Raw genomic sequence first — 20,919 nt, 5'->3', positions numbered from 1 at the left:
AGATAGAGGCACAGATAGAGGAGGCTCTGAAAACCCACATCATACGTCAACTAAAACTGGGAACCGGTTTACAAAATAGAAATTTGTTTGATGCTCTTAGGGAATGACTTTGTGGGTCAGTCTTGCAAGAGGTTACCCTATGGCGGCAGGGGGCGGGGAGAAAAAACACACGTGTTCACCAGGGGTTCTGTCTGTGTTCGTTTTTGCACAACTGTAAGAGTTTCCCAACGATGGGTGTGTCACAGTGGGAGGTGCTAATTCCCGGCAAAGTCAAACAAATGCATTGTACAGAAAGAAAGCTTGTTCTATTTCACGTGCCCAGTGCCACATTTTACAGAGGCCATTAACTGAATCCTTCCCCTCTTCTCTCAGCTCTTTGTCACATGTGCACTGTGCCTATCACACACTACCCCTCTGTGAAGTTGTGTATCAGACACTGGCTGGCCACAATGGTGAGACTTTACAGAGCAGCAGAGATGCTCTGCAACGTCCATCTTTTGTGTTTTTGACTTACGATTGCTGATATGTCCGTTTGGTACCTTTTCGGGTGGGTGGCTTTTCGGATGAGCCCTGGTCCTCCCCGCAAAACTGGCCTATCGCAGGCTGGATCGTCTTCCTGACACCAAATGGGCCAATTGCAGCAGGAGTAAGGGGATGTTATCCTGGGCTTCCCCCGACCATGCCCAGGATGCTAAGGTCCAGCGCTGAGGGCCTTCTGGCGGTTCCCTCATTGCGAGAAGCAAAGCTACAGGGAACCAGGCAGAGGGCCTTCTCGGTAGTGGCGCCCGCCCTGTGGAACGCCCTCCCATCAAATGTCAAAGAGATAAACAACTACCTGACATTCAGAAGGCATCTTTAATGTGTGACATCTTAGTTTATTTTTGGTCTTTGTGGAAGCTGCCCAGAGTGGCTGGGGAAACCCAGCCAGATGGGCGGGGTACAAATAATTTATTATTATTATTATTATTATTATTATTATTACCCGGATGGTGGGACCTTTTGGCTTTTTCTCTCGCTGTGCCGGTTCTTCCACCCACCCTCCTTCAGATTAGGGTTTTCATGGATGCTTGGACTTTGCTATGGAAAATGTCGGTCACCTAACCTTCTCAGAGTCAGGCAGAAATTTCCCCCTCTTGGTTAATTGGCACCACCATTTGGGTTTTCACCTACCTTATAGCAATCGTCACAACTTTGTAAGGTGGATAGGCATTGGGTAGGCCTAGTCATGGTTGGAGGGGTGGCTGTAGCCTCTGCCTGCTCCTCCACGGATAAGGGTATCATGTTAAAAGGTTCCAGGAGGAGTGGCTTCTGTCCGATGCTCAGGTGGGAGCTAGGGCCATACTATTCCTCCAACAGGAACCTCTCGGGGGATTACCCAATTTGACATAGATCATGGGGTGTGCCCCCCACCAGCTGCATCCCTAGAAACCCTCCCAGTTGATGGGCAGGAGTGACATGTGAAGTTGCTTACCACAATGCCTATGGCCAAACCTCACATCTGTAACCAATAAAGTTGTGGCCTTATTTGATCCCAAAACCAGTATCTTGTGTGGTGTCTTGGGGAACGGGGTGATCATGCAAACACATTTGAGTTACTACTTGATTCTGCCTTTATCAACAAATGGGAAGTGTCCTTTTGGCCACTAATGTTTAGAACTTATCTGCTGTTCTCCTGAAGGAATCCCATTTTCCTCCTCATTTTTTATGGTTTCCCTGCATTGCTCATTCCCTCTCCCGCACACAATCCAGTTCGTCTTTGCTTTATAAACAGGTCATATTTTGAATTCTCCTTTAATGGGACTAAGTGAAACTTTGGTGGCAACCATACTTGATTTGTGGGCTGAAATTGCCTTCGTGGATAATAGGTTGTTCAGGCCTCTCTCGGATATCAATTATAAATGTTCACATTGCTGGCATTTTACCTTTGATAACCTGGTTCCCTCCAGACATTTGGTGCTCTTCCTGCTTGCCCCAGCCAGCATGGCCATACAGGTTGTGAATATTGGGAGTTATAATCCAAAACACTTGGAGGGCACCGGGTTGGTGAAGGCTGCAAACTATGCAGGCTCTTCCTCTTGCTTAGCTATTCTAATGCTAGCTTGCATGCAGTCATTTTATGCATGAACTGGATCACAGCATGCGTTTGTGGAATGGCCCGCAAACTGGATTCCAGAAGGGTGGATGAAGTTTAATTAGAATGCTTAATTCACTGAGAGAAGCAACATAAAATGCACACTGCAACTTGCTATTGTTAACTGCATTATTTTTAGATGGTGTGCTCTTATGAAAGGAATGGAAGTGAAAATATCAGATGAAAAATTACTACATTTTTTCCTCTAGTCTTATAATTCTGCAGTATGCCAGGTTATTAAATTTATCAGCAATATACCTTGGTTTCGAAGGATTTTTTTTCTGAGCCAAGGCAAGCAAAGTGAACTTTCGGGAACTGGGACTGTATATCTATATCTGCCAATCTGCTTGCATGTATAAAAGAGCATTTTGCTTCTGTGGATGTGCAATGGGCTCAAATGGCACTTTTGCAAACCAATATTTTCTTAGGAGTCATAATAATCCACCTATCTTCTTATAACCTTACAATTCGTTTTGGTTCATGTGTTTGATTGGCCCTGTAATTCTCTTTCCATAGCACAGGATAGAGCCAATGTTCCTTGCTCCACAACAATACATAACATATTGTGTGTGTGCTTAATTTCCTTCTGCAAAATATTTTCAAATATGTAAAAACATGTAACATGCCATTTTGAAAGGTTAAAAAAGAATCACATTTCTTCTTAACAGATGCAGATAAGAAGGAAGGGAGAAAAAGACAGAGTAAAACATCTGTTGTCTCTCAACATTTTTTCTCCAGGTGTAGTAGTAATAATAAGTTCCATCTGTCTGCAAACTGTTGCCAGTCGGACCTCTTCATGCACTAGTTTCCAAGTGAACTGCTTGCTTGTCCAAGGTGGGAAGGGACTCATCCTCTTTGTCACCAGAGTAAGAGTAATACAGTCATACCTTGGTTCTTGAACACCTTGGTACTCACAAGTTTTGGCTCCTGAATGTGGCAAACCTGGAAGTAACTGTTTCAGTTTGAGGACATTGTTCAGAAGCCAAACATCCGATGCAGCTTCCGCTTGACTGCAGGAAACTCCTGCAGCCAATCGGAAGCCGCGCCTTGGTTTTCGAACATTTTCCGGAGTTGAACGCACACCCGGAATGGATTAAGTTCAAGAACCAAGGTATCACTGTACCAAGTTGTATAAGCATGTGAACTGGCCCATCAGATAAAAGATCTCAGGTTGTCATTAGTTAATGTCAGTCCTTTGGTGAATTTCAACGTCCAGGTACCCTGTGCCCACCACCCTGTAGGTCACTGCTGACCAAAAGACCACTCAAGATGACATTGTATGGTTCAATTTAGGCCACAACCTTATTGATCACAACCGTAAGAGGTTTGGCAAAGGCATTGGGTAACAACCGGCCAGTGTGGTGTAGTGGTTAAGAGCAGTGGACTCATAATCTGGTGAATCGGGTTCACGTCTCCGCTCCTCCACATGCAGCTGCTGGGTGACCTTGGGCTAGTCACACTTCTCTGAAGTCTCTCAGCCACACTCACCTCACAGAGTGTTTGTTGTGGGGGAGGAAGGGAAAGGAGATTGTTAGCCACTTTGAGACTCCTTCAGGTAGTGATAAAGCGGGATATCAAATCCAAGTCATGCCCAACTGGTGGATGATTGACCCAGGGGTCAGACAAATGTTGAGGAGGCCCTACGACATGCATAAAATAGGTGCCACCTCACAAGAACAACCAACTCAAGAAGTGCTATGGCTCTAGCCTGGGTGTCTGGACAGAAACATCTCCTCCATGATCCCTTTAATGGGAAACCCCTATTCCCTTGGAGGGGCAGGCAGAGATTTATAACCTCCCCTCCAACAACTTGTTTTCACCCAATGTCTTCCCTCCCAGAGCTGTAACAATTGCTATGAGAAAGGCAAAAAACAAAAAACAAAAACAAAACAAAACCCCAGGTCGGCCAACTGCTCCCTGGCCCTAAATATGGTGGCCAATTAACTCCACAGCAATGTGTAGTTACAAGAACAGCAACATGGAGGGTAGGTGAGAAATTCAGGAATGACTGCAGTGCCCTGTGAGAGGCAGGCCTACTTTTATCCCCACAGCAGTGTTTCCCAACCTTTTTTGGGCAAAGGCACACTTGTTTCATGAAAAAAATATCGAGGCACACCACCATTACAGCCCCGTGACGTCAGCGCGCAGCGTCACGCCGGGAGGGATGCACGAAAGTATAAGTTTCAATTTTTTCCCTCCCCCTTGCCTTCCTTCTGTGCTAACCGCCAAAAAGCCAAGAATCGCGGGACCGCCGGCGGAGGGGGGGAGGGTGAGCAGAGGCAGCGGCGAGCCCCGTTCCTCCCCATCCGCCCCATTCCGTGCAAGGAGCGCGAACAGGTGTGAGAAGGGGGTCAAACTTGCGGGTCGGCACCGGGGAACCTCCAAGCTTTGGGGGTGGGGGGGGAGGAGGCAGCAAAGCGAGGCAGGAAGGAGAGCGCGGCTTGGCTGGGTGAGCTTTGGCAGGGCCAGGGAATGAGAGCCGCGAGGCGGGCGCTGCGGACGGAGGCGCTGCCCGCCGAGCTCACAGGCAGCCAGGCAGGCAGACGGCGAGAGCCCCGCGCTGGGCGGCCTCTCCTCGCCGCCACCGCCCCGCCTCTCTCCGCCCGACTCTCCCGCCTCCCTCCGGGGAGGCGGGCCAATTGAAAATTTGACTTTTTTTAAAAAAAAATCTTTCGAATTTTTTAATTTTTCCCGCGGCACACCAGGCAACATCTCACGGCACACTAGTGTGCCGCGGAACAGTGGTTGAAAAACACTGCCCTACAGGAGCGGACCTGAATGAAGTCTTTGGTGGACCCTGTCAGGTCTACCCCACCCACCAATTAGGGTTGCCATATTTTGAAGAGCAAACAAAAGGAAACATTTGCCAACTTCTCCTTTTAACTATGGATTGTTATGACAGCTCTCATTTTACATCTCCATGAAAAAGAGGACGTGTCCTGGGAAAAGAGGACATATGGCAACCTTACGAATGAGCCCACCTCTGAGCCCAAGATGGGCCATTTTTTCAAGAAGGCCAATTCAAATGACCCAGCCCAGAGGCCGGAAGCTGGGCTAGTCAGAGATTTCAGGAAGCGGGGTTATTCAGACATTTCTTGGGTTTTTATATCACACTAAGCCAGACCATGGCATTTTGTGAATGCGCAAGCATACAGAAGACATCATGCTTGGCAGGGGGTTGGACTCGGTGGCCCTTGTGGTCTCTTCCAACTCCATGATTCTATGATTCTATGCTCAGTTTGATCCTTCCTGCTTGTTGTCTACTGTGCCACACTAAGACATGATGTGGCTTAGTATTTTGTCCAGACATCAGCTTGTGGCTTACCTTTAGACAGATTAACCATATGCTGTTACCCAAGTTTGTCCTATAATTTACAACTGGTGGGGTGTCCAGGAAACTATGAGCTTCAGTTAGGATAACATGCTGATCCATACCTTGGATCTCAGCAGAAAGGCTGTGTTTTCCTCTCCTGGAGACCACAATTTCATGTATTTGCATAGTTCAGCTTCTGATGATGTGTGAAACAGGTCTATTAAATCTTCTCCTCTCATAATCCAGGCATTACATTCTGTTCCCACCTCCTACCTGGTTGCAAGTTTTCCCCATTCCATTCCCTTGAGTTATTATGGGACTGGCGTTTTAAAGCTTTTTACCCTACAGACTTTTCTTTTGTTGTTGGGGGTGGGTGGGCAATTGTGTTTATTTTGGGGTTATCCTGAATCTGCCAGTACTTCTCTCTTGTGTATCAGTTGTTGTATAGCACTCCAGTTGGAGAACTGCCTTTGCCAAAGGTGCCACAGGCTTTGAAGACACTCGAACTCAGGACGCAAGGGAGAAATGTGCTGGGAGGAAGGCACGCTTGGCAAATGCGCACTGTGATCAGCTCCTGCCCAGAAACCAATGTCCCCGCTGTGGAAGGATGTGTGGATCCAGAATTGACCTCCACAGTCACTTACAGACTCATTGTTAAACCCGTGTTTATGGAAGACAATCTTACTTGGCTACGAGTGATCGCCAAAGAAGAAGATAGAAGTACAACTCTGAGAAAACCTGAATCAATATTAGCATGCAGACTTTAAAACTTTTTTTTTATTCAGTTAGTAAAGTATTTATATACTGGCATATCTTCAAATCATCGGGGCAGTGTACAACAACACAAAAACGTTTAAAAGCAATACAAAGCGGTGGTTAAACTAACTGGTTACCTGAGGGGAGTTTTGAAAGATGACGTAGGCCTCTTGCAGGTTAATATTGAATATATACTAGAACAGGGCTTTGAACCTTGTTTCGAATCTTGCCTCCCCTACAGAAACTTGAAATTGCACCCCTGCTGGTGACACAGGGCATTGCATTAGCCATGTGGAGAGTCATAGCCCTGTAAAGGAGAGAGACATCATAGCAAAAATAGTCCTTGCTCTCTGGCGCAAGTTCTGGTTAAATATACACCTCTTGCAGTTTTAAAGTCTTATGCACTTTGACTTTTTTTGGGGGGGGGATTCCTCCTCTGATAGAGAATGTGCTACATAGCTGTCCATTAATGCTAATCTTCAGCTAGTGACAAAATGCAAGCATAAATTTTAAAGGACGTTGGCGGGGGAAGAGAGAGAGAGAGACTAATGGATACATGGGGAATGAAGTAGATTTATTTTATTTTCAGTAAGTCATAGGCCAGATCTACTTTTCTGGAGATTAGCTCTGACTATGAATATCTACTGCAGGTAGAGTTAATTCTTTTTTTTTAAAAAAACTAACTAACAACCTGAGAGCATTAATACTTATATAGACATAGATTTAGATTATGCACAGTTTTGGCATGTTCTTCTTTGCCTTAACTGGCCTTAGATGAGCTTACTGCTTAAAATAGACTGAACAGAATATTATGGCATGGGAACTAGGTGAGGGAAGATGCAAGGGTGATCCTGACTAGGGGTATTTAGGTAGCTTTATGCAATAAGCTACCAACAGGGTGACAGCGTATTTTAGGAGCCAGTGTGCCATACCCAAACATTTCAAACTGTGAAATTTAAATGCATCCTTCCAGCTTCTTAGGATTGCTGCGGAGGGTGCACTCACTTGGCACAACTCCTGTGTAGCATGAGCATGTATTTGCATCTACTTGTCACATGGGATGCGGGTGGTGCTGTGGGTTAAACCACAGAGCCTAGGGCTTGCCGATCAGAAGGTCGGCGGTTCGAATCCCCGCGAGGGGGTGAGCTCCCGTTGCTCGGTCCCTGCTTCTGCCAACCTAGCAATTCGAAAGCACGTCAAAGTGCAAGTAGTTAAATAGGCACCGCTCCAGCGGGAAGGTAAACGGCATTTGCGTGTGCTGCTCTGGTTCACCAGAAGCGGCTTATTCATGCTGGCCACGTGACCCGGAAGCTGTACGCCGGCTCCCTCGGCCAATAAAGCAAGATGAGCACCACAACCCCAGAGTCGGCCACGACTGGACCTAATGGTCATAGGTCCCTTTACCTTTACTTGTCACATGCCTACTTTATGCTTTCAGGTGCATCACCAAGGCATCCCCACCCCATGCTTTTCTGATGGCATGGGAGCTGCTGCAGCACTGCCAATTCTTTCGCTGCCAGGGTAACATGGGGCAACCTCAGCCGCTAACATGCCAATGCAGAGTGGCTACAAGTACCACATGGCAGAGACAGTCCTCTACTTCAAAGTATCCTCTCTGTTTGAAGGACCTTCCAATCCAAATCTGGTTTGAAGCAAAGAACCAAGAACAGGGCCTTGAAGTTGCACACAGAGAGACGAGTTTTTATGTCAGCCTTCTTAAATGCATCCCTCTCATTTGAATTGTCCGGAAGGTTGCCAAACATCCCCTTCCAGAATAGACTTTGCTCTTGTGGTATGAATACACCAGATACAATATACCATAAAAGTTTGGACTGCCCTTTCTTCAACATTCTTCGGAAAGACCAACTCATGGTCCCTTTGAAGCTTAAAGTATCTACTTGCAAAGGATTTGTAATCCAGTATCTGTTGAGGGATGATATACCCGGAACTACTGAGATTGTTTTAGGATATTTAGTGGAGATTTTTAAAGTCAAATTTAAAACAACTTAATTTTACTTAATGGTGGCTACTGAATCTTTAACATGTTTTATGTGTTTAAAATATCTGGATTACCAACGTTTTATGGTTAGTTGGGTCCCCCCCCCCCTTTTCTCTCTCTCTTTTATGATTTTATTGTCTAAATTATGCCAATAAAGGCTGAATGAATGAAAGAATGTATGAGTAGACAGAGTGGTCACAGGTCATTCAATCATCACCATGTGTGATGGATTCTATTTCTTTTCAAATTATAGTAGGTACTTTAAAATGTGTAGCTATATATAGCATATGTGAATTTTATGTGCACCTGTGACCTCTTCTTGCATGCATGAGGCATAATTGGCCACTCTGTGCCAGCACAAATGTTCTTGAAATTGGGATGCTGGCAAAAGGAGAAGTCACAACTTGAACTCCAACTTTGCCAGGTTCACAGCAATGCTGCTGACATATGAAGTCCTGAGCGACTTGCGACCTGGCTATCCAAGAGAATGCATTGCCCCTTACAAACCTGTCCCTTCAGGTATACCTTGGGGAGGTCACTGCAAATGCAGCTGTTTGACTTCACCCTTGGAGGCATATTCCATTGTCTCTCGAGACAGACAACAAGAGATCAGGACTTCCTTGTTCTTCAATCATCTGCACATGTATATCTTGTGGCAATGGGGGGGGGGTATTACTTGCTGTGGCATCGCCTCACCCCTGAAGGATGACAGGCTTCAATCTTAGTTGTATTTCAGGGCTTGTTGATGAAGACGCTTCCCTCAGGTACCTCAGGTTACAGAAGCTTCAGGTTACAGACTCCGCTAACCCAGAAATAGTGCTTCAGGTTAAGAACTTTGCTTCAGGATGAGAACAGAAATCGTGTGGTGGCTGCGCAGCAGCAGCGGGAGGCCCCATTAGCTAAAGTGGTACCTCAGGTTAAGAACAGTTTCAGGTTAAGAATGGACCTCCAGAACGAATTAAGTTCTTAACCCGAGGTACCACTGTATAGTCAACAAAACACCTGCTGAATTAAATGGCCAGTTTTAAGTGATTTTTATACAGTTGTAGCTTGGTTTTCGAACAGCCTAGTTCTCAAACGTTTGGCTCCCGAACAATCGAAACCCAGAAGTGACTGTTCCAGTTTTCAAACGTTCCTTTGGAAACCAAACATCCAATGGGGCTTCTGCAGCTTCTGATTGGCTGCAGGAACTTCCAGCAGCCAAACAGAAGTCACGCTTTGGTTTTTGAACACTTTGGAAGTCGAACGGACTTCCGGAACGGATTCCATTCGACTTCCAAGGTATGACTATGTTGATATGCTTTCTTCTGTGGATTGTCACTATAATTTTAGTTCCTTGTTTTGCTAATGTACCTTGTACACTGACCAGGAATTTTATAATGAAGGGCAGCAAATAAATATTTGAAATCAATCAATCATATCAGTGAACTACATGATCTCTCAAATTTGCCAGCTAGCTTTTCACACACATACACAAACACACAACTCGCTCCACACAATCTCTGAGCAAATTAAGATGATGGGTGACTGGGAGTCTCACCACAACCATGTTCTTTAGCATGCAAAGCAGCATTGTAAATAGTAAAAATTTTACTTTTTTTTTTTTTTAAGGAAGAGAAGACACATAAGATTTGAGACCCAGTGCAAAAGCTTCTGACAGTATCTTTGCATCTAATTTTCTGTGCAGGATTACAACCTTGAATCTTTTTCAGCTTTTACGAATACGCTGGTTCAAAGGAGAATGATTTATGCATATATTTCTCTTAAGGAGTGCCTGTCTCTACAGTCACAGAGAGACTTTTCTGCAGAGCCCTGAGAAATAAGAATTGAAAACTGAATGATGATCTGGAGTACTGTAGAAATAATCCTATTAAAGGTTTGCTACCTATACATATTCAGACCAATTCAGAAGTCTGTGCTTTGAGTAACAGAGATCAGGATGCCAGAGCCGGTTTAAATTGGATAGAAGAGAAGGAGAAGACAAAAGATCATGTGGATAAAATTACAAAATTGTATTTGTCTGTCGCCTTAAATTATGTTTGTGGTGCAGCCAGATGTGTGAAACCCTTCATGTTTTTGCAGTCCAAGGAATACCATAAAACAGGGTGTATCAAGATGTGAAAGCCTTGTGTTTACAACAGAAAGTTCTTCTTAAACAATCCCCTCCCCCAATTGCCTTGTACTTTTCAAAGCCCAGATCCAATGACAAGGAGCTCCTGCTTATGTGCAAGCCAGTTTTCTTTTTAATGTATTAGAAATAATTTTCTTTAACATTGCTATGGATACTTAACCCTTTATTCGCCAAAATATTGTAGGGATTGTGATGCAGTTCCAAGGAAAAAGGATATTGCTGTAATGTGTGAGCGTGTATGTGTGTAAATGAGACAATTTACATTATCGCTGGGTTATAGAAATTGCAATTTGTCTTTCTCTGTGTCTTGTCGTAGGATAACAACACTAGCTAAATTCTCATTTAAATCAATCCTTTCTTCAAAAGTCACTTACCTTTAAGCCACGCTAATGATACATTCTTTGGCTACCCTTGAAACCTCTCCCTGAAATCGGCCATTTCCCATACATACCACGGTTTAACAATTGAAGCCCTTCGTTCAAAAGTCTTACTGTTTCTCTGAACACACACACAAAAGGGAAACATTAAGCATGTTAAATGAATCTAAATTAGGCATTATAGTGGCATGTCAGAGCAGGCAGGGTTATGTTAATAATGTATTGACCCACCTGAAGGTGAACAGTAGAGTTTCTTGATGAAATTTCCATCAAGGTTTCTTTCTTGCTTCCTCCTTCAAGGTTTGTGATTTTAAATCCTTTGGTGCCATCTTGTGGTCTGCATAACAGTTTTTGAGAGGAATATGTTTTGAGGAGTATGTAACTATCGAATTCTTTTAAACATATCATAGGATGGGAGATGTGCCATATTGTAAAATTTCCGAAAATATGAAATGACTAAGATGATGACTCCAGGAAAAATATAGAAATCAATAGGAGTCTCTCAGGCCTGATTCAAGCATCATCTTTGTGATGTGTTTGCCTCTCATTGTGGTTGGCTCCCACATTGCCTCTATACCACTTGACTTTTTGCATCGTGTGGATTGTCAGAGTTGCCTAGGCAATGTCCACAACAATGGCAGCAAGGAGCACTAGAGTGGGACCAGTGGGATGGGCAATACGTGCATGATTCCACTGACAATGGGATGATAAAGGAGTCATTTTGGACTCACAGCTGTCCATGGAGGCACAAGTCAATCTGTAACTGGCTATATTACAGTAGTGCTACTGATTTTAATATGATTGATCTCATATATCCGTATGAAGAAGTTAAAGCTGGAGAAAAGGACATCCTAATTGCTTTATCTTAATTGCAGATAAGAGTGTTTTACAGTTGCTTTGCCTGCTTGGTCCTTATCTTTAGCAATAGGCCTATGCAGTGTATAATGCAGGACTCATAATTAATGTTCATAAGAACATAAGAAGAGGCATGGTGGGTCAAGCCAGAGGCCCATCTAGCCCAACACTTCCTTGCCACAGTGGACAACCAGGTACTCATGAGAAGCCTACAAACCATGCATGCTCCTTCTGATCTCATTACAAAAGTTTGCAATGTAATTCCACATCAGGTGGAAAATGTTGACTGTTCTTAATTAGGCTAATGGGACATTATGAATCTGAAACATTAGTTCCAGTCCCAAAGCTAAAATTTGAATTTCTAACCTCATGCTCTCTCAAAAACCTGGTGATAAATAGTTATATAGATTAGATTACAAACCTTCAGTGTGGGGATCACTGAACTTTTGTGCTTGTGATATATTGTGACGCACAAACTAAATAACTGTAGTATACATTTTTAAAAAAAGTTAAAGAAGGTATGTGTCTTTTCCTTTAGTTTTTTTGGGATGTGACTTTTCTCGGTGAATCAGTCTTCCAAATGGAAGAGAAAACTAGCAACTTTCAGTCCCTTACTTCACCAGATATGTAGGTTAAATACATTCTAGGCAAATCAGCCTAGACCATCCTCTTTCAAAGGTCATCTGTGTTGCTTGTTCTAGAGTTTAATTCTTCAGTGTCTGTTGAAACCTCTACAAAAGTCTTGTGCATGGGTCATCAAACTGAGGGCTGTATGTCAGAAGGACGTATGGTAGGGAAAATGTTGACTTCTGAAAAGAATTAAAAAAGACTGAATTCCTTCATTTCATCTCTACACTCAGATATTCTGCAACTATAATTCCCAGTATTTTTTCTTGTTGGCATGGGACATATTTGTAGAAATATATAGGTTAAAATACTCTGCTACATACCCCCTGCTTGGATCTAGCTGTGCTTAATGAAGCGTTCTCAGAATGATGTACATATCAACCCTGTAATATAATGATTCCTTGCTATATCACCGTTCCTGAAACCAAGGAACCAAGTTTCTCTTTTCTGTGAAAATTGTTTGCAAAAGTCTAATCACCAGGACTCTATCTGACCCGTTCAATTTGAAGGGCACATAAATATCCATTGAAGGGAAAACTCTAGGAAACTTCATTTGTTTCAGAAATCTCTCAATGTTTGTGGATGTTGCTTTCCCTTATTACAGCTGACTGCTTAGCCAGAGGCTACACATACAGAAAGCCAAAGAGGAATAAACCAATATTAACATGCAGATGCTTGCTAGTAAATGTGATATGATACAACATCTGGCATTTCAATTTAACATGGGATTTTCAGTTTATAGGTTACATTTTCTCACCCCGGCAAAGTTCTCTTGACAAAATATGACCCTAATTCCTGTTTATCTTCCAAGCCTTCAGAAATATGCATATGTATATAGCTCTGTGTGAGAGAGCTGGAAACTGGTTTATAGACTCCCAGTAAATGAAGCTTGCATTCTGCAAGCATAGATGCATAGAGTTTGGATACTACTGGAAATTCAGCCTCCTCCAAATCCAACAAAACATGGCAACAATGCATCTCATGTTAAGTTTTGACTTGCTCTGTGCTAGAATACTGACTGCTATTTTGTGGTAATCTTTATGCTTCTGAAGGGTGTGTGTGTGTGTGTGTGTGTGTGTGTGTGTGTGTGTGTGTATCTCCCATATTCAGACTCTTGAAAGAACCAATGCGTCTTGGGTTATTTTAGTATTCCGGGTAGTGTGGAAGTACCATGATGATTGTAGGGTGTGTTTCTTTCCCACTTATCTTGAAGGCGAAGGTCTGTTAGACTGCTAGCATTAAAGGACATGCCCCCCCCCAAAGAAACCCCGCCTATCTGCCTTTAGTTATCCAAATATCATAAAAAAAATATGGATGGAATACAGTGGTACCTTGCTTCCTGAATGGCTTGGCTACCGAATGGCATCCATATTAGCCTCATCTCCCCACTACTCCATAAGTAGGGACGCGGGTCGTGCTGTGGTCTAAACCAGTGAGCCTCTTGGGCTTGCTGATCAAAAGGTCGGCGGTTCGAATCCCCGCAATGGAGTGAGCTCCCGTTGCTCTGTCCCAACTCCTGCCAACCTAGCAGTTCGAAAGCACGCCAATGCAAGTAGATAAATAGGTATCACTGTGGCGGGAAGATAAACAACGTTTCGGTGCTCTCTGGTTTCCATCACGGTGACCGGTTGCAGCAGAAGTGGTTTAGTCATGCTGTCCATATGATCCAGAAAGCTGCCAGTGGACAAACTCTTGCTCCCTTGGACTGAAAGCGAGATGAGTGCAGCAACCCCATAGTCGCCTTTGACTGGACTTAACCGTCCAGGGGTCTACTACATTTTTTTTACTTTTACTCCGTAAGTACCCAGGGCGCACAGGACAAGTTTATACCTCCCTGCTGCTTTCAGATACCAACCCTGCTGCAAGATACAATGTTGCCAGGTTCTGCATAGCAGCGATCAAAATTCGTCAGATGAAGACCTGTGCCACAAACTGGATTTAATGAACACTCATATCAGAGTGCTTTGTAAATTGATAACCATAGCCCTTTATATACTAACCTTTTATGCTCTTCCATATCCGTTTAATGCTCCTAACCCTTCTTTTAGCTTCCTTTTATATGTACCTTCTGTTTGAAGAATTTTAACTTTCCAAAATGTTTTACAGATTTTTAATGATTGTACCCCACCCTATTTATGCTGGTCTATGATCATAGTAAAAATTTGATTGATTGATTGATTGATTGGCTCCCAAATGTTGCAAACCTGTTCCAGATTGCGAATTTTTTTGGAAGCCGAACATCTGTTTTGGCTGTCAGCATTCTTTCTGGGGCCAATCAGAAGCCATGCCTTGGTTTGTGAATGTTTTGGAAGTCGAATGGACTTCCAGAACGGATTGAGTTCAGGAACCAAGGTACCACTGTATGCTGCTTTCAATCTAGATTGATTTTAGTTGGACACAGTTGAAAACCCTCCTCAGTTAGGTTATCCATGCCTTTTCCTCTTTGCAGTTGCCCCGAGTGAAGAACGAAGAAAGTGGCGATTGCTATCGTAGTCTACACCCAACCACAACATCTTTGGGCAGATACACACCCCCATTGCCAGAACCACCCGCACCTGTTTTCAAATGGACACACTGCAGGGTAATGCAGAATCAATGCAGTGAACCTTCTCCCCACCACTGCCCCAATAACTAAATGAGTTTCTCAATAAGTATTCTTTAGAGGGAGGGAGGGAAGATACAATGGAATTAGATTGGGTGTGGGTAACCTAGAAGCAGGATGCGGTTGGCGCTGTGGGTTAAACCACAGAGCCTAGGACTTGCTGATCAGAAGGTCGGCGGTTCGAATCCCTGTGACAGAGTGAGCTCCCGTTGCTCGGTCCCTGCTCCTGCCCACCTAGCAGTTCGAAAGCACATCAAAGTGCAAGTAGATAAATAGGTAGGAAGGTAAACAGCATTTCTGTGTGCTGCTCTGGTTTGCCAGAAGCGGCTTAGTCATGCTGGCCACATGACCCGTAAGCTGTGCCCCGGCTCCCTCGGCTAGTAAAGCGAGATGAGTGCCACAACCCCAGAGTCGTCCACGACTGGACCTAATGGTCAGGGGTCCCTTTACCCTTTACCTAACCTAGAAGCAAAATACCAAGTCCTTGACCTCCATTGATTCTGGAATAAAATGTGTCTATGTAGCCACAGGTTGTTACTGTATCATTCTGAGTCCTTTCAAGTTGGGAATGGACAAAGTGAAGCGAGTGATTTTACAACAGAATTCCCTTGCTGCTACGATCGACATGCAAGCCTGACCTGAAAGCTTTTACAGGACTCGGGTAGTGCCACATGGCCCTGTTACAGGCTTTCCATTTCATTTTCTGTATTTATTTTATAATCAGGCTTTCTGCTGTGCCATATGCGCTACATGCCTTACCAAACATCCCGCTTGTCAGTAATATTTGCGGCTAGGCTGAAACAGAATCAGATTTTTACATATGGAGCCCCTTTGGGAAGAAAGGAGTTTACAAAGCCCAGATGTCATCAAACACCAATCCCGGGGCACATTTAGTTCCCCTGGTGTGATCATGGCTGCCGTCTCAGATATGATTTGATTCCATTTCTTGTGGTCCCAAGCTGCCCAGTGGGAAACTCAGGAAGCTCCGATAGTTCTCTCCATTTTGTTCTCTTAACATTGCTCGCTTGCAAGCGAGTGAGAGAATGAATGAATATACTTATGCAAAGTGAGCCCAGCTCTCTCGCTGGTGATTTCTCTCTTTGACAGCCTCAGCGCCGTATTGTAATGTTCCACGACGCACTGATTCTGCAGACTTTCAAAAAGAGAAAAACTAGGAAAGATGTGAGTAATTTGAGGGGCAACTGGCATGTCAGACAGAGATTTTGAGATTTTGAGTCATGTGGTTCATTAACTGTCTTGGCCAGTTATCAAATTATCAAAACAAAAGGTTCCAAAATTAAGCACTGGGGGGGCATTATCTTTCCAAAGTTATAACAATACTTAATTAATGGAGGCTAGAGTACGGGGTTGCTGGTGTGTTTCCCAAAATTTTAACAAGCAGAAAACCTCATCCGCTTCCCCAATTAGTAATAGCCAAACAAAAAGAGTTATAGCTAAGTAAGGCTATGTGTTGAATGGGAGTGTAATGTGAGAAGCACACAAACCAAGCCTTATGAGGAAGAGTTGGAAGAGTTTGGTATGTTTAGCCTGGAGAAGAGAGACTGAGGGGTGATGTGATAGCCATCTTAAAATGTCTGAAGGGCTGTCACATGGAAGATGGAGCAAGTGTGCTTTCTGCTGCTTCAAAGGGTTGTTTTGTTGTTGTTTAGTCGTTTAGTCGTGTCTGACTCTTCGTGACCCCATGGACCAGAGCACGCCAGGCACTCCTATCTTCCACTGCCTCCCACAGTTTGGTCAAACTCATGCTGGTAGCTTAGAGAACACTGTCCAACCATCTCGTCCTCTGTCTTCCCCTTCTCCTTGTGCCCTCAATCTTTCCCAACATCAGGGTCTTTTCCAGGGAGTCTTCTCTTCTCATGAGGTGGCCAAATTATTGGAGCCTCAGAAGGTAGGCCTAGACTAATGGATTTCAATTACAAGATAGGAGATTCCAGCTAAACATTAGGAAGAACTTTCTGACAGTAAGAGTTGTTTGACAGTGGAACAGACTCCCTCGGAAGGCTGTGGACTTTCCTTCCTTGGAGGTTTTTGAAACAGAGGTTGGACGGCCATCTGTCAGGGTATCTTTAGCTCTGATTCCTGCACTACAGATCCCTTCCAACTCTGCAGTTATGTGATTCCATGAGAAACAGTGTGGTGTGAAATATTGCTGGAGTTGGGCTTTAAATGGGGGAACTGATGTCAAAGTCCAGCATTTGCACAATATCTCACCATGCTTGATTTTTTTTAAATAGGAAGAAAGGATCAGAATAGGGCTGACAGAAATTGTAATAGCAAAGTGCAATAGCTGGACTCTGCATGGAGAACAAGAGCTAGGAACAATTTGTAAAAGCTGGCAATTATTTAAATGGAGAATTGTGTCACTTGCTAAAATTGGGTATTGGAGAAAATTGTCCTGAAAATATAATGCCAATGTTTGGGAAGGCAAAAATATCTGAGGGTGAAATGTACATCCATATGAGTGAGTATGAATGGGGAAAACTGTGAAAAAGCCAAGTTTGTTCTTTTGAATAGGGAATGATATGCAATCAAGTTAATTATGCATGCAGTATGTAACATGTGTAGAAACCATTCTGGAACTGCAAAAATCATACCATTGTGAAAATCAATTATCCTTTTGGTGGATAGCGGTTCTGAACATTGCCAATATTCATGAGATCAGAATCGTTGAATAAAATAGTGGGAAGGTTTGGTACTTCCCTAAGGTGCAGGGTGTTTGTCAAACACGGATGGGGGAGAATTTCAATTCAGTTTGCATTTAAAAGCAAACTTTCCAAATTGGCATTTTCCAAAACAGCATGCAAACCAAAAACACTGCTATCACTCAAAATTTACTCTTATCTGTCTATTGCAGTACACTTCTCTAGCCAAGCCATTTACAAAAATAAAAAATGCATATATTATGGAAAGCGTACAGATAAGTATGTTGGTGAAAATAGCATACAAAAAAGCAATATATTAGGGGAAATCGCTTTGCAAAAATGTGTATTCTAAGCAAAATTGTGTATTCAAACATGTATAGTTGGGGAAATTCACACAAAAATGTTGGTGGCTGTTCATGAGGACTTAAAAAATTGCTAAGTGGTGTAGAAATGTGGAGAACTGAACTGAAAATTGGAAGAAGAAAAAAGAGAAACAGAGAGAAACCAGAATTGGTGTATTTGGCCATCCCTATGCCTGAGTAGTGCAATTTTTTAATGTTATCATTTATTTATCAGGAATATTTATAAACTGCTAAAGATAGTGCCACAATAATGCACAGCAATGAAAACAATTAAAAACAGATGAACTTTTCTAACACACACACACACACACACACACACACACACACACACACACAAAATCAAACAGTGCCCACAAGTCAAGACACTCTTCCAGGAAAGCCTGTAAAAATAAAATGGCTTTTTAAAACATTTAACGAGATGTAGGTATCTGGTCCATGGGGTCACAAAAGAGTCGGACATGACTAATCGACTAAATAACAACAAAGGTATCAATGAGGAGGAGGACATATTTTTGTACCCCTCCCAACTGACTGGGTTGTCCCAGCCAGTCTGGGCAGCTTCCAACAGAATATACCTAAACACAACATAACTTCATCCACTAAATCCTTTCCGATCCAGGACGGCCTTCAGGTCTGATGGGAGGGCATTCCACCCACCCACTCAGTAGGGTGGGTGCGACTACTGAGAAGGCCCTCTGCTTGGTTTCCTGTAACCTCACTTCTCACAGGGAGGGAACCACCAGAAGGGCCTCGGAGCTGGACCTGAGGCTGAGTGATGGGGGTGGAGATGCTCCTTCAGGTATACAGGACCAAAGCCATTTAGGACTTGAAAGGTCAGCAACAACACTTTGAATTGTGCTCAGAAATGTACTGGGAACCAACATAGATATTTTACGAGAATTTGGCCTTTCTAATTTCAATCAGATACGTGTTCTACAGGGCAGGTGCCATTGCACTGGAGGATCAAGTTTTAACTCCCATGGAGTTTTAACTCCAGCACACGTAGCACCTAAAGAGACTGTAAATGACCATGGTGCTTAGCAAATATATTCTTCTTCTTCTTTGGCGATCACCCATCCCCTCTGCAGGGAGGTGGGACCGATTCGGATGGTCTGCCCCCGCCACTTAATGGATCCAAATGGTTTCCAGAGAGTGGTAGGGGATGCTTTATCCCATGTTGATGGCCTTTCAGCTGATTCCCTGGTGGCCCGCTGGAATGTGAACTAGGGCTATTTGGCTCCAAAGCGCCCTCTCCGATTGCATGGAGCCCGGACAGCCCCGTGGTTTTCCACGGATCTGAGGGCAATGAAACAATCGTTGAGACGGCTAGAGCGCCGGTGGCGGATAACTCATTCCGAATCTGACCGGACACAGGTTAGAGCTCAATGTCGAGCCTACCAAGTGGCGATAGTGACGGCAAAGAAGACTCTATTGCATACGGGCCACATGATCTCCTGCAATGATTTTGCAAAGTTTTTTGCAGATAAAATCGCTCAGATTCGGGAAGAAGTAGACTCCACCGTGGGAGCAGGGCCAGGGCGGGAGAGTGCTAGAGTCCTGTCTAGTCAAGTTGTGTGGGATCAATTCCAATCTGTTACCTCCGAGGATGTGGACAGGCTGCTTGGACGAGTGAAGCCAACCACCTGTCTCCTGGATCCTTGCCCATCCTGGCTTATAAAAGCTAGCCGGGAAGGACTGGGCGATGGGCTTCGTGGGGTGGTGAATGCTTCCCTCCGTGAGGGAGCCTTCCCAGACCCGCTGAAAGAGGCGGTTATTAAACCGCTTCTTAAAAAACCATCTTTAGATGGGGCCACGATGGCCAATTATCGCCCAGTCTCAAATCTTCCATTCTTGGGCAAGGTGATTGAGCGAGTGGTTGCTGAACAACTCCAGGCACGCCTGGAAGAAGCGGACCATTTGGATCCCTTCCAGTCGGGATTTGGGCCTCATCATGGGACTGAAACTGCCTTGGTCGCACTGGTTGATGATCTCCGGCGGGCTAGGGACAAAGGTGAGAGCTGTTTCCTAGTTCTGCTGGATCTCTCAGCGGCGTTTGATACCATCAACCATAACATCCTTCTGGACCGTCTTGAGGGGCTGGGAGCTGGGGGCACTGTCATACAGTGGTTCTGCTCCTTCCTCCTGGGCCTTGTCCAGAAAGTGGTGGTGGGGGATGAGTGTTCAGACCCCTGGGCTCTCACTTGTGGGGTGCCTCAGGGTTCTGCCCTCTCCTCCATGCTTTTCAACATTTACATGCAGCCACTGGGAGAGATCATCAGGAGGTTTGGGCTGGGTGTTCATCAGTTTGCGGATGATACCCAGCTCTACCTCTCTTTTAAATCAGAACCAGTGAAGGCGGTGAAGGTCCTGTGTGAATGTCTGGAAGCGGTTGGAGGATGGATGGCGGCTAACAGATTGAGGTTGAATCCTGACAAGACAGAAGTACTGTTTTGGGGGGACAAGAGGCGGGCAGGTGTGGAGGATTCCCTGGTCCTGAATGGGGTAACTGTGCCCCTGAGGGACCAGGTGCGCAGCCTGGGAGTCATTTTGGACTCACAGCTGTCCATGGAGGCGCAGGTTAACTCTGTGTCCAGGGCAGCTGTCTACCAGCTCCACCTGTTACGCAGGCTAAGACCCTACCTGCCCACGAACTGTCTCGCCAGAGTGGTACATGCTCTGGTTATCTCCCGCTTGGACTACTGCAATGCGCTCTACGTGGGGCTACCATTGAAGGTGACCCGGAAACTACAACTAATCCAGAATGCAGCAGCCAGACTGGTGACTGGGAGTGGCCGCCGAGACCATATAACACCGGTCTTGAAAGACCTACATTGGCTCCCAGTACGTTTCCGAGCACAATTCAAAGTGTTGGTGCTGACCTTGAAAGCCCTAAACGGCCTCGGTCCAGTATATCTGAAGGAGCGTCTCCTCCCCCATCGTTCTGCCCGGACACTGAGGTCCAGCTCTGAGGGCCTTCTGGCGGTTCCTTCACTGCGAGAGGCCAAGTTACAGGGAACCAGGCAGAGGGCCTTCTCGGTAGTGGCGCCCGCCCTGTGGAACGCCCTCCCATCAGATGTCAAAGCGATAAACATCTACCTGACAT

General features: G+C 44.6%; 1 protein-coding gene and 2 long non-coding RNA genes across 8 annotated transcripts in view; 1 reads left to right on the top strand and 2 right to left on the bottom strand.

The window, feature by feature from the left end:
• The window catches only part of LOC308593934, a 373,867-nt gene that overhangs the window by 137,305 nt on the left and 215,643 nt on the right, over positions 1–20,919 (bottom strand). The window lies entirely within an intron of this gene.
• The window catches only part of LOC308593732 (cadherin-10), a 419,208-nt gene that overhangs the window by 292,151 nt on the left and 106,138 nt on the right, over positions 1–20,919 (top strand). The window lies entirely within an intron of this gene.
• Positions 9,765–10,781, bottom strand: LOC308592625. Its single transcript, XR_014010585.1, has 2 exons — positions 10,705–10,781; positions 9,765–10,011 (listed from the first exon to the last, which is right to left on the bottom strand). It is a non-coding gene; the product is annotated as an uncharacterized lncRNA (long non-coding RNA).

The sequence above is a fragment of the Podarcis bocagei genome, assembly GCF_964188305.1.
Source record: "Podarcis bocagei genome assembly, chromosome: 8".
Classification (NCBI taxonomy): domain Eukaryota; kingdom Metazoa; phylum Chordata; class Lepidosauria; order Squamata; family Lacertidae; genus Podarcis; species Podarcis bocagei.
The sequence above is the reverse complement of the archived record's forward strand: the minus strand, read 5'-3'. Positions and strand labels throughout refer to the sequence as shown.